This window comes from Dermacentor andersoni, chromosome 6 (assembly GCF_023375885.2).
Source record: "Dermacentor andersoni chromosome 6, qqDerAnde1_hic_scaffold, whole genome shotgun sequence".
NCBI lineage: Eukaryota > Metazoa > Arthropoda > Arachnida > Ixodida > Ixodidae > Dermacentor > Dermacentor andersoni.
The window spans coordinates 35,009,262-35,021,753 of NC_092819.1; the positions used below are offsets into that span (position 1 = coordinate 35,009,262).

Below are 12,492 nucleotides of genomic sequence, written 5' to 3' on the forward strand. Positions count from 1 at the left end.
GACCGCCCGCTCTTTTGCGATGTTAGAATAAACAAGTTGTTCTGTTACCAGTCGACTCATGCTTTGCCGGGACCTTCGGATGCTTCCAGTTGTGCCCAGGCCGCCAGGCCAACGCTACCCTTGGGGCTTGCGACCCAGATTCTAACAGCTGGTTGCCAGCGGTGAGATCGCGACAACGGAGGCCAGCAGCGAAGATATGCGGTTGACTGTATGCTGAGCAGCACAACGACCATCCGGGAGCAGTGCAACGAGCCCTGTGTGATGACTGGTTGCCTGCAGCGGAACGACTGCGCTGAATTCTTGGCTGCGAGGTTTGGTGAGTGCGGGACTTTCTTCTTCTGAGTTTTGCCAGGCTTTTGTTAGTGTCAGAAACAGAGCTGGTAATTGTGGTTGTCGTTGCTGCCGGGTTAGTTTGCGGCAAGACAATAGTAGGCAGTAGAGAAAGCAGCATTCAGAGCAGCCATGGATTTGAAGTCGTTGCGCAAACCGAAATTGCTGGAGCTTGCAAGAGAGTTGGGTCTGGATGTCTCAGACAAACTCAGAAAACCAGAACTGCTGAGGGCTATTCTTGAGTTAGAAGCTGAGGATGACGAGCTGTCGGAATGCCTTGAGACCATTGAGGAGCGGGCAAAAAGACAGGAGCGCGAACTAAAAGAACAAAAAGAGAAAGAAAAAGAAGAGCGCGACCGTCAACACGCTTTGGAAATGGAGCGTCTCGAGGTAGAGATGGAACGCGCTCGTAATGGAAGTCAGGCACACGGTGCAGGAGAACGAGTATCGTTCAAAATGACTGACCTGATGCGGCCGTTTAAGCTTGGAGAGGACATTGGTTTGTTCCTGGTTAACTTTGAGCGAACGTGCGAGAAGCAGGGGTTCTCTCGGGAAACGTGGCCACAGCGCTTGCTCACTTTGTTACCCGGCGAGGCGGCCGACGTAGTCGCTCGCTTGGAGAGAGAGGAGGCAGAGGATTTCGACAAAGTGAAATCGAGTCTGCTAAAAAAGTACAGGCTGTCAGCGGAGGCGTTCCGTCGGAAGTTTCGGGAAAATGAGAAAGGCAAAAGTGAGTCATATACAGAGTTTGCCTACAGGCTAATGTCAAACATGCAGGAGTGGCTCAAAGAAGAGAAAGCGTTTGGTGACCACGAGAAAGTTCTGCAGTGTTTCGGGCTGGAACAGTTTTACAGTCGGTTACCTGAGAACGTGCGGTACTGGGTTTTGGATAGGCCAGACGTTAGTACGGTGGCTCGAGCCGCTGAGCTAGCCGAGGAGTTTGTGACGCGTCGGGCTCGCGGAGCTAAGGACGGTCAAAAGGGTGAATTTGGCTCCAAGTTTGAGAGGCCAAAGTTCACGCCCATGAGAGCAAAGGGGGACACACGTAGTGCGGATGCGAGTGAAAGCAGTCCGACCGAACGTAAGGAGACGGCGGCAACCGAAGCCGAACGCAGAAAGCGGTTCGAGACGAGGCAAGCGCGCGTTTGTTATACGTGCCAGAAGCCGGGTCACTTTTCGGCGCAGTGTCCAGAAACAAAAACAAAAGTCGTGTTTTTGTCTTTATGCAGCACTGACGAGAACATGAAGCTTCTCGAGCCTTACATGCGAGACCTCCTCGTGAACGGGAAAGAGTGCCGAGTGCTTCGCGATTCCGCAGCTACAATGGATGTAGTTCACCCCTCTTACGTAGAACCCGATATGTTCACGGGCGAGTGCGCATGGATCAAGCAAGCAGTGGAAGCTCATAGCGTGTGTCTGCCGGTAGCAAAAGTGCTTATTGAAGGACCTTTCGGAGCACTTGAGACGGAGGCCGCAGTGTCATCTATGCTGCCCCCCCAGTACCCGTACCTATTTTCGAACAGGTCCGATCACCTCCTGCGCGAGAAGGGGCTTTTGTTTGGTGAGGCTAGCGTTCAGGCCTTAACCAGATCGAAGGTTCGGGAGCTCGCTGCAAAGGCAGTAGTTGCGGGGCCGACGTTGTCGAACAATGAGAAAGAGTCAGAAGCGCAGCAAGCTGGTATTCAGAGCACGCCCGAACTGAATAAAATTGAGCCTGTAGCGTTAAAGGCACCAGATACTGGAGAGGAAATTCCCGATGCGGGAAAGTTAGAAGAGCTATCTGCAGATTTGCTCATCGCGCCTACGTCAGACGGACTTAATAGGTTGCTAAAAGTCAGCCGGTCGGCTTTGATAGCCGAGCAAAAGAAGGATGGCAGCCTAGAAAACATACGCTGCATTGTCAAGGAAGGCATCGCCAAGAAAAATGCTCGCTTTGTGGAAAGAGGTGGGGTCCTATACCGGAAGTATCTAGACCGCAGGGGAGTGGAGTTCGATCAGCTGATCGTGCCTCAGTGCTACCGTCAGGATCTGTTGCGCTTGTCGCATGGGGGTTCGTGGTCCGGACACCTAGGAGTTAAGAAAACTAAGGACCGTCTCTTGCAAGAGTACTATTGGCCAGGGTGTTTTCGGGACGCAGACCACTTTGTGAGGACATGTGACACCTGTCAGCGGGTAGGCAAACCAGGGGACAAATCGAGGGCGCCGTTGAAGTTGGTACCTATCATTACGGAGCCTTTTAGACGGCTCGTTATTGATACAGTGGGACCTCTGCCGGTAACAGCCACGGGGTACAGACACATTTTGACTGTGATCTGCCCAGCGACAAAGTTCCCTGAAGCAGTGCCGCTTAAAGAACTCAGCTCAGTTGAGATAGTCAATGCACTACTGTCCATATTTGCGCGAATTGGTTTTCCTGCGGAAATCCAATCAGATCAGGGCACAGTGTTTACTGGCGCTTTGACGACAACCTTTCTCGAAAGGTGCGGGGTAAAGCTGTTAGACAGCTCAGTGTACCACCCGCAGTCGAATCCCGTTGAGAAGCTCCACTCCGTCATGAAGCGCGTGTTGAGAGCATTGTGGTTTGAACAACAAACTGACTGGGAGCTGTGTCTGCCTGGGGCGATGTTTGCATTAAGTACCGCGCTGCATGCGGCTACGGGGTTTTCGCCAGCTGAGCTAGTGTACAGTCGCTCGCTGCGATCTCCGCTTCGCATGCTTCGAGACGGATCACTGCCCTCTCCAATGGCTGCAGACTATCTCTTCCACAAATGGCCGCCTCCTGCGCTGGAGCCTCGCTTTGCAACAATATTCCTTTGAGGTGCGTTACAAAAAGGGGAGTCTCAACGGTAACGCCGATGGCTTACGTCGAAGCCCCTAACGTGGGAATCAGCCTCAAAATTGTTTGTTACTGATGTTTTTCTTCCTGAGGCAGGATTTTTAACCTATTGCTTTTGTGTAGTGTTTCAAAGTGATGATGTGCTTTCTAGTGCAATTTTCCGATTTGTGGACGCGTTCTGAGTGCTGCTAGACTACTGTAAGAAACTAGGCAGTAGTATAAAAGGGGAAAGAGCCTGGCAGGGCTTAGTGAGGGTTGTGCCGTGCTTGCTGACTGAGCGGTTGAGTTTCGGCGTAGTTCTAACGCTTGCCGGGAACGAGAACAAAAATGTCAACTCTCCCGAAGTCACTTTGCAGTGTCCTGTGTGAACCTGAACGAGAGAACGAGGCCTTCTCTGTGCGCTGCGCTCAAGAAACGCCGAAGGACGCCCGACTTCGGTTATGAGCATCATCAAGCGACATCCCTCCGGACAGCGGATGCCGTCCCCTGACCATCGGGATCTCCTTCCCCCGGCGGGGCGGTCTGTTACGTTTCGCCTACGACGCGCGGTATAGCCGGCGCGGATGCAACGGACGCCGGGGCTTCGTTCAAAGCGGCGGACATTTTGGCCCGTTCGGAGCTGCCGCAAAGCCTCCCCGCCAAGCGCGTCCAGGCGTGTTTCAGTGCCACGTGTCTTCGTGTGTGCGTGTGTGTGTGCCCACGCTTGTCAAAGCGCGGCAGCCGTTGAGAGGAGCTCCCCAAGTGTGAAGCGAGGAGGTCTGATCGGCGCCTGCTCGGCGGTTGAGTCACTACACTCGTCTCAACATGTATCTCAGCTCGTCCGTGCCCCGCCGTCACGTGGTCTCATCCCGTGACCTTCCTTCTTGCCCGCGACGCCGAGAGTATAAGAGCAGCTGCCCCCGGACGCCAGGAGAGAGGCTCCGATTTCTTCCGTTGAGTTACGTGCTCTCCCGTCTCTCCACTTCGGTCGACCTGACCGCCCGCTCTTTTGCGATGTTAGAATAAACAAGTTGTTCTGTTACCAGTCGACTCATGCTTTGCCGGGACCTTCGGATGCTTCCAGTTGTGCCCAGGCCGCCAGGCCAACGCTACCCTTGTGGCTTGCGACCCAGATTCTAACACCTCGCATTTCTCGACTACACCCGGGGGGGGGGGGGGGGGGGGGCTGCCAGAAGACCTATGGGCCCCGGGTGCCAGACGACCTAGCTACGCCACTGTTCGTTCCATCGCTCGTTCCAGCTTCTTTGCCAGTCTCCAAGTTTCTGCCCCATATGTTAGCACCGGTAAAATGCATTGATTGTACACCTTTCTTTTGAATGATAATGGTGAGCTTCCAGTCAGTATCAGTCAGACGGCAGACAATGTCTGCCGAATGCGCTCCAACTCATTTTTGCTCTTCTGTAAATTTCCTTCTCATGAACATATACAGCCCCAAAATGCGGAACGCGACAAAGACACGCAAGACGCATGATCCCATAACTCACGAATCTTTATTCGTCGGGTGACTAGTTGGAAGTTTATTTCTTTCTTCATTACAGAAAGAGAAAACAAGAGCTAAAGGCCATTTGGCTTGACAGGGGCTCTTGCTCCTAAGCGCGTTCGGCTTACATGATGATCTAATGTAATAAAAAAGCAAATATAACAAGAAACAAGCAAGTACGATGTAGAAAATACAAATAAACAAGATAATGTGTACATAATACGCACATACTGATGCACGCCCGGCCGCTGAAACAACAGCTAAAAAAAGAAGGTCACTACACAAATTTATTCTCGCTGAAAATTCGGCGGCTGTCAGCCACTGAATACTTGGCGTTACGGGTAAGACGAAGAGGGTGCTAGAAACAAGGGCTCCACGCCACAGCTGAAAGAGTACGGACGTCACACGAACTTATCACTCCTTTCCATGAAGAAGGTGCCAAGCGAAGTATTCATCATGCTATATCCATTATACATTTAAGTTGTGTTTTTTTTTTTTACTAGGAACGCGATTGATGCACTCAGTACTCAGCAACCACGCATGCACTGTCAACGGCGTATGCGCCTTATACGTAGTACCTAGAAATATGTGAACATGCGAACACGTCACAACACCTGTTGCACACGGTTACTCCAAACTGCAACGTTCAAACACTGCGCAGCTAATTTTGTCACACGCGGTGCACACGACACATTGGCAAGATGAGGCTCAAAGATACGTGTGAGCTCAGACCAGCCGCGGACACCATAGTTCAAAATTTGCGTTTCGATACTGAATTACTAGCCTGTCATAAGTGCGCAAGCGAACTCACAAACACGTTCTCGTTCATTTCCTCACTATACGTCTTCAACTTGCTCGCGTTTAATTTTCTGTTCTGTCTTGCGCGTTTCTTTCCTCGTGTGAGCGGTACTCAACCGCACAACAAAACGCTCGCGACTCAGCGCCTGGCGGTGTCGCACATACGTCTTGTTTCACGTTTGTCACTGCAGTCGCTCCCTCCACAACGTGGCCTTCAGCGAGCGCCAAGGCTAGTCAAACGACTTCTTCTGCATCCCATTGTTAATCATCGCGCAGCACCAGCTCAAATCGATCGAAAGTTCCTTCCCCATTAAACGACAAAGAAACTACACCTGACCCCACCGAGCGCAGGCGGTGCAGTCATTTCGGTGCGACTCGCTTAACCACGCGCACGCCGTAATAACTACACGCGCTCGAGGCGCGCCGTTCGTTCCGCGGTATGCATCTGGCAGCGGACAGCCTAACCAGGAGCACTCGGCGCCAATCAACAATGGTCGGGACCACCGACCTTGGCGTTGGCACACAAGGTCGACAAGCCTAAGCCGCAGCAGCACCGCACAACGCGCGTGTATACACGCAGAGCGCCTATAAGAACTGCAGGAGCCGCGCGACTGATTGTGAATATTATACATACCGTGCGGAATTCGCGTTGCGCTTTTGTTTGTGCGTTCGGTCAGCCGCGGAGAGGGAGGGGCGGCAACAACCACAGTGTCGGAATTGCTGGTTAGGAGTAAATCATAGGGATTAGGCGTTTCTGATTTGCAGTAAAGCAGCAGCCACGTTGCACGTTTATCATTGCGACGCTATGTTTTTATCTTTGGCTTGGATTTGACCGATTTGCGCCGCGCGATGACCCCGCGCATCTATGTACCGACCGGGAAGGCGTATCACGTGACCCGCCGCTGGCGATCGGCGTGTCTACGGGTTTCTGCTGCTGAGCAGAAGATTGCGGGTTCGAATCCCCGGCTCGGCGGCCGCGTTACGAAAAGGGCAGAAAGCGTCGCGCCCGCTTTAGAGAACCCCCACGTGACTCATATCTTATTAGGAGCCCTCTAGTTGCTTTGAGACGTAAAAATTGATTGATTCTGAAGAAAACACAGAAGCATGAGGCATGTAGCTTCTATGTTCCGGCATAGTTTTCAGAATTTTTTTTTTTTTTTGAGTGAAGTGAATAAGCAAGGAGACATTAGTACCAGAGAATAAAGTCGTCTGATTATTCCTTCTCATATTAGAAAAATAAATACGGGCTAAAGTCATGGCAACAGCTCGCGCTAAGTGTCCTGTGTGTGTACTAGTGTGTGTGTGTGTGTGTGTGTTTTTTGTAATTTTTCGCACATAAATGTAAGTTTGCTAAAGTCGAATAACCGGCCGAACAGTGTTTTCGGAGGACGAAAGGAACCGACAAACGACTGACTGGCGCACGTATAGATAGTGGTGCTCGCCCGCACCTATACCGCGCGCGCGTAACCGGAAGCACCCATACGTACACGTGTATATCAATGTACGCAGTTCCAGTTTGCTCGACACACCAAGGCGCGTTGTACGTACACCGTGTCCACCTTGGCGAGCTGCCTTATACGGCAACCGATCGCAACCCTGGGAACCGCAGAAGGCGGTTCGGCTCCGGTGAGTCTCGGCCGACGCCACCTTTCCCATCGCCTTCCCATCCAGCTCCTTGAAGCAGCAGCGGCAGCGGGGCATACCTATACCGTGCGCGCAAACGTTAACACGCTCTCTCTCTCTCTCTCTATCATAAGAGAACGGCCACGTCGCGCGAAAGCGGTGCAAGGTCGCTCGCGCCAAACTGCGACAAGTCGGCAAGCACCGCGGCGTGTCCTTGGCTCGCATGGCTGCAAGCTTGGCGCGCGCGCGACAAGTTCCTTGGGCGATCACAGGGGACCCTGCGGGCCCCCTTTGCAATCCCAGGGACATCGGCTTCGCGTGTACGACCCAATCAAACAAAACAGGGCCTCTCTCTCCATCTCTATCTCTCTCACACACCCCGTCCAGCACCTCCGCCTTAATTGACTCAATTCCTCCCCTTCTCCCACTTCCCAATAACCGCGTGCCCCTTCCCCCCAGTGCTCAGAGGGAGCGACGGACGGCGCATTCCTCGTTCGCGCTTCGCCATTAGCCGCGGAGCGCCATTTTCGGCGTGCATTCCTCTTCGCTTCGTTTGTCATCGCCGCCGGGTTTAGATCGGGCGCGCGCTTGTCTTCTGTATAGCTGCATGGAACTATATGGGCTGCATAGCTAGGCAGCACAGAAACGATCCCTCGTCGCACTTGGTTCAGTGCGGCGGAACCACGCTGAACCACAGTTCCATCGGAAGTAGAACGCAGGCGGCTTTCGTACATTCAAGAACCCCAAGTGTACTTGGGCTTTGCTGGAAGCCAAGCTTCTTGTGAACGAAGCGGTACACAAGCCTCTTGCGTCCTCTAACCTAAAGCTCCATTTTTTTTTCTATCTCTTGAAAGAAAGAAAAAAAGAAAAGAAAGAGACGTCCACAAGCCGAGTAAAAGCGTACGCGCGCAAGTGCTTTATGAAGTCAAATGTAGGTCCATCGTGTATCCCGTGTACGTCTTATTGTGTTGCGTCTTTCCTCTGATTTAGCCACTGTCATGTTACGAGTGCTAACTTGCCCGGCAAGCCGCTCTTGTGTATGTCATCGGTCAAAAAAAAAAGTGCTGACGTAATTGAAATTGACATTCATGTAAGAAACGGCAAAATTCTAAAAGAATGTAAGTTTAGCAAACGTTATCATGTTTATATATCGCACCTTAGCAGCGAGAGAAAGGGAAAGAAACAAACGAAGGAAAGGAAAGCGCACATCTTCCGATATCTGCAAGCGCCGCACACAACTTCGGTGTCCGTAGGCGACAGCATTGTTTCAAAGCAGAAATCGTCCACTGACGAACGTCACAAGCACACGGTTTGTCGCCGCCTACTCAGAAGCCGTGTTGTGTCGGACTTCGAACCGCATGACATACCAGAAGTTCCACCCTGTACGATGGCAAAGCCAACGGTGAGATTCTCAATCCCCGGAATAACGAAGAAGTCGAAAATGCTGCTTACGGCTGGGCTCAAGCATTTCGCATTATCCTACATTGCTTACATGCATGGATATACCAAACATGTTTTTGCAGATTGTTCTGTGACGCAGACCTCTTCCGCGGCAGCTTATACGGTACCTGAAATCTGGTCGCACAACGATCCAAAATAGGACACAGAACGTCGTCTACAGCAGCTGAGTTGACAGGAGTTCGAGAAGCACTCCGCTGCATACTGCAACAAGGCCTCGAGAAGTGGACAGTGTTCTGTGACTCAAAATCAGCACAGAACCGCATGTCGCAGAACCATCACAGAACCGCATATAGTCCTCTGGTTTATCATATCATGTCACTGCTTGCTGAGGCGTGTAAATCCGGGCATACCATCGTGCTGCAGTAGATTTCTAGCCATTGTGGAATAGTTGGAAATGAACAGGCTGACGCGGAAGCAGAAAAAGGCGCACAACGACGGAAACATTATAAAAATTCCCGGTATGATATCCACGCCTTGCTCCATAACTCCATCAAAACTTCTATGGCACGACAATGGGACAACCCCGAACATCAGCAAGAGCGCCTCCATAGATTTGACGCTGGTTTACGATTCCGGCTTCCCCTTCGGTTGCGTAGAGGCCAGGAAACACTCATCCATCGATTACGGCTCAGTATGGCGTACACTCACCGATACCTTCACAAGATTGGACAAGCACGGGACCCTGACTGTAGAGTCTGTCACACTCCCGAGACAATAGCTCACGTACTTTGCGTGTGCCCTCAATATGCGGCCGAGCGAAGAACACTCAAGTCTAGTGTTGACTATTTGGACTCCCACCTTTTTTCGGAAGAAAAGATTTTAGGCACGCGGAGAAGAGTTGACCATGCCCAACGTGCCATAATGTCACTCTTGAACTTTCTACGTGAGACTGGTTTAGACGATCGCCTCTAGAACATGCGAGACGTGCAGACAGTGCGAAATGCGTTTGCGCGATAACGCTTTGTGTGGACAAGATTACTCTTGCGTGTATTGTGTCTACAGCGCGCATCCGCGTATTGGACAACGTGTATATTGTGCTCATTGTACCATAACATAACGTGCATAACATAACATAACGTGTTCATTGTACCATAACATAATCACCTGCCACCTACCTTTACCTGTATTTCCCACTTCCCCTAGAAGAGTAGAAGAGTAGCAGGCTAGAGACACCCTCTCCAGGCCGACCTCTCCTCCTTTCTCTTCAATGAAATCTCCTTCTCCTCCAAAACGGGTATTATCTTCCGACTGTCGCGCTTAATCAGTACGGAACAATGAGCTCTTCAGATACCAACTCTGGCGAAAGACTTACGTCTTTCAGTTACATTATCGACAACGTTGTCCTCAAGTTATGAGCCCCGAACAGGCTCAGGCGATAACAGCGAGACAAGGGGACGTTGCATACAAGTTTTAGGAAGAGATGCTATCTGCCAAAACGAACTCTGCAGAAGGTAGGTACACTAGCAGGTATAGTCCGTAGGTGAAGCCAGATTTCGACGATAATTCGCAGAAACAGCAACGCCTATCCATAAACGAGGTGTATGGCCTGACATCCCGCGACGAAGAACCACACACCCGGCCGTATTCTTTGTTTTGCATGCGCCTCTTTGAATGATCACGTTGGGCAAGAATAATCTGATTACATGCCCAAGATGGTTATTTTGCCTTCAGACAAAACGAACACAAGTGGAGTCTGTCGCAACTGCACTAATTAAGACAACAAAAACAATTATGGTAGCTTTTTAGTCGGCTTCACCGCAATGCAGCAATATTTGAAGGTGAAACATACAAACTGTATTGAGGCAGAGCATACTTGCTGTACAGTGAGGCATAATAAGAGTGGAAACAGCGCTCTCTCACGGGGCCTGGTAGGTACAAATGTGTTTCCACTTAGCCTGCAGTGACTCCCTTGGGACTGTGCCTAACTTCATCTGTTTGTTTATCTGCATATATTGTAACGGCTAGAACACTGTACAGCTGTTCACCCGTTCCAAATGCTAGAGCCACACATCGTCATTATCATCGTAATACGTGCTATTGATTGTAATATCAGCATACTGGAAATCAAAACTCGGCAAATGCCATGTATCTTCTTTTTTACTCCCTATCGTCACCTATCACCAAGGTGTTTGTCCCTTCTCTCCCTCAATTTCTCCATGCAGAGTGTCATTCTAGCGCGCACCGACTCAGGTTGTTATTCACTTTTCAGTTTAAAAATATCTGTCTTGTATCTCGTTGTCTTTTTGACCCATGTAAAAGAGTATTTCGAAGTATTCGCAGTGAGGATGACAACGTCTTTTGCATGCAAAAAAAAAGGAAAAGCTGCTGTAAGAGTCGTTCCATTTTGAAATTCCTAGTAGGGTGCAAAAGTTTGCGGAACAAAATGATATCGAATGTTCAAGGTCTTTTTCTAAGCCAACTCATCCTTAAGTACCAGTGAGTACCATCTGATTTTGTGTGCCGCCGTATTTTATTGAACCTCTTAATTATCGTTTGCAGCGTAATAATAATAATAATAATAATAATAATAATAATAATAATAATAATAATAATAATAATAAAACATTATTGTTATTATTATTATTATTATTATTATTATTATTATTATTATTATTATTAGTTTCAGTGCGTGTTACTTCCTCCTAGTGCACAAGAACAATGCGGTGGGGTTTGTGGAACGATATTGGAACTGAACCGCGCGCGCACGCGCACACACACGCACACACACACACACAAACACACACACACACACACACACACACACACACACGCACACACACACACGCGCGCGCGCGCGCGCGCACATACACGTACATACAGACGCACACACATACACGCACACACGCATACACACACACATGCACGCACGCACATACACGAGCACACACACGCACGCACACATACACACACGCACGCACACATACATACACGCGCACACACGCGCACACACACACATACACACGCACACACACACGAGCACGCACGCACACACAGACGTACACGAGCGCATATACATACACGCGCACACACACACATACAAACACACGCACATACACACGTATACACGCGTAGACGTATACACGCGCGCACACACGCATACACGAGCACACGCACGCACGCACACACACGCACACAAACGCACGCACGCACGCACGCACTCCCCCGGTGGTGTGCAAAATCCAACCAGCGTTTGTGCGGCTTCAACATATAATAAAGAACCAGCATTCCAAAACGTCCGTATTTCACTGCCATCAGCCGTTACTTAGCTAGAAATTTGTCTGAACGGGTCCGTTCCCGGCTGATAAAAGGCGGTGTATTCTTGTCCGGAAGCGTCGGCGGCTGGGCGACAGCGGTCCTCGCGCTTTGCCCGGCACGTACGCTTGGTCATAAAGCACAACGCTTTCGTTTGCGCGTTGGTAAACGCACCAATTGCAGGAAGGCACTCGCCATCGTACCGGTGGATGGAGAGCCGATTTAAAGAAGTTAATAAAATTCTGGGGCATTACTTACCAAAACTACGATCTAATTACTGTAGGTGTACGCCGTAGTGGGGGACTCGGGATTAATGTGGACCATCTGAAGTTCTTCAATGTGCACCTAAATCTAAGTACACAAGTCTGATTTTCTTCATTTTTTATTCTTTTGTTCTCGCTTTCTTTTCTTCTTTTTTGAATTTGGTATTTTGCCCTCCTCAAAATGCGGCCATCGCGGTCGGGCTCGAACTCGCGACTCTCTTGCTCAACAGCGCAGTGCCGTAGCCACTTACTTACCTCGGCATGTAGTCAAATGATTAAGAGAGTAAAGTGAGTCCGCGAGTTTCTTTATTCTTTTTTATTTCGATTTGAACGTTGTAACGAGAACACCGCCGAAGATTGCGAAAGTGTCGCAATATTATCCGAGTGTACCAGAATTAAGACGAGGGACCTGTCATAAGATGACAGAACATCAAGAAGCTATATATACA

At 50.1% G+C, this 12,492-nt stretch overlaps 1 protein-coding gene across 2 annotated transcripts in view; it reads right to left on the bottom strand.

Moving 5' to 3' along the window:
- The window catches only part of LOC126521862 (protein FAM107B), a 181,013-nt gene that overhangs the window by 111,523 nt on the left and 56,998 nt on the right, over positions 1-12,492 (bottom strand). The gene's annotated exons all lie outside the window — the stretch shown is intronic.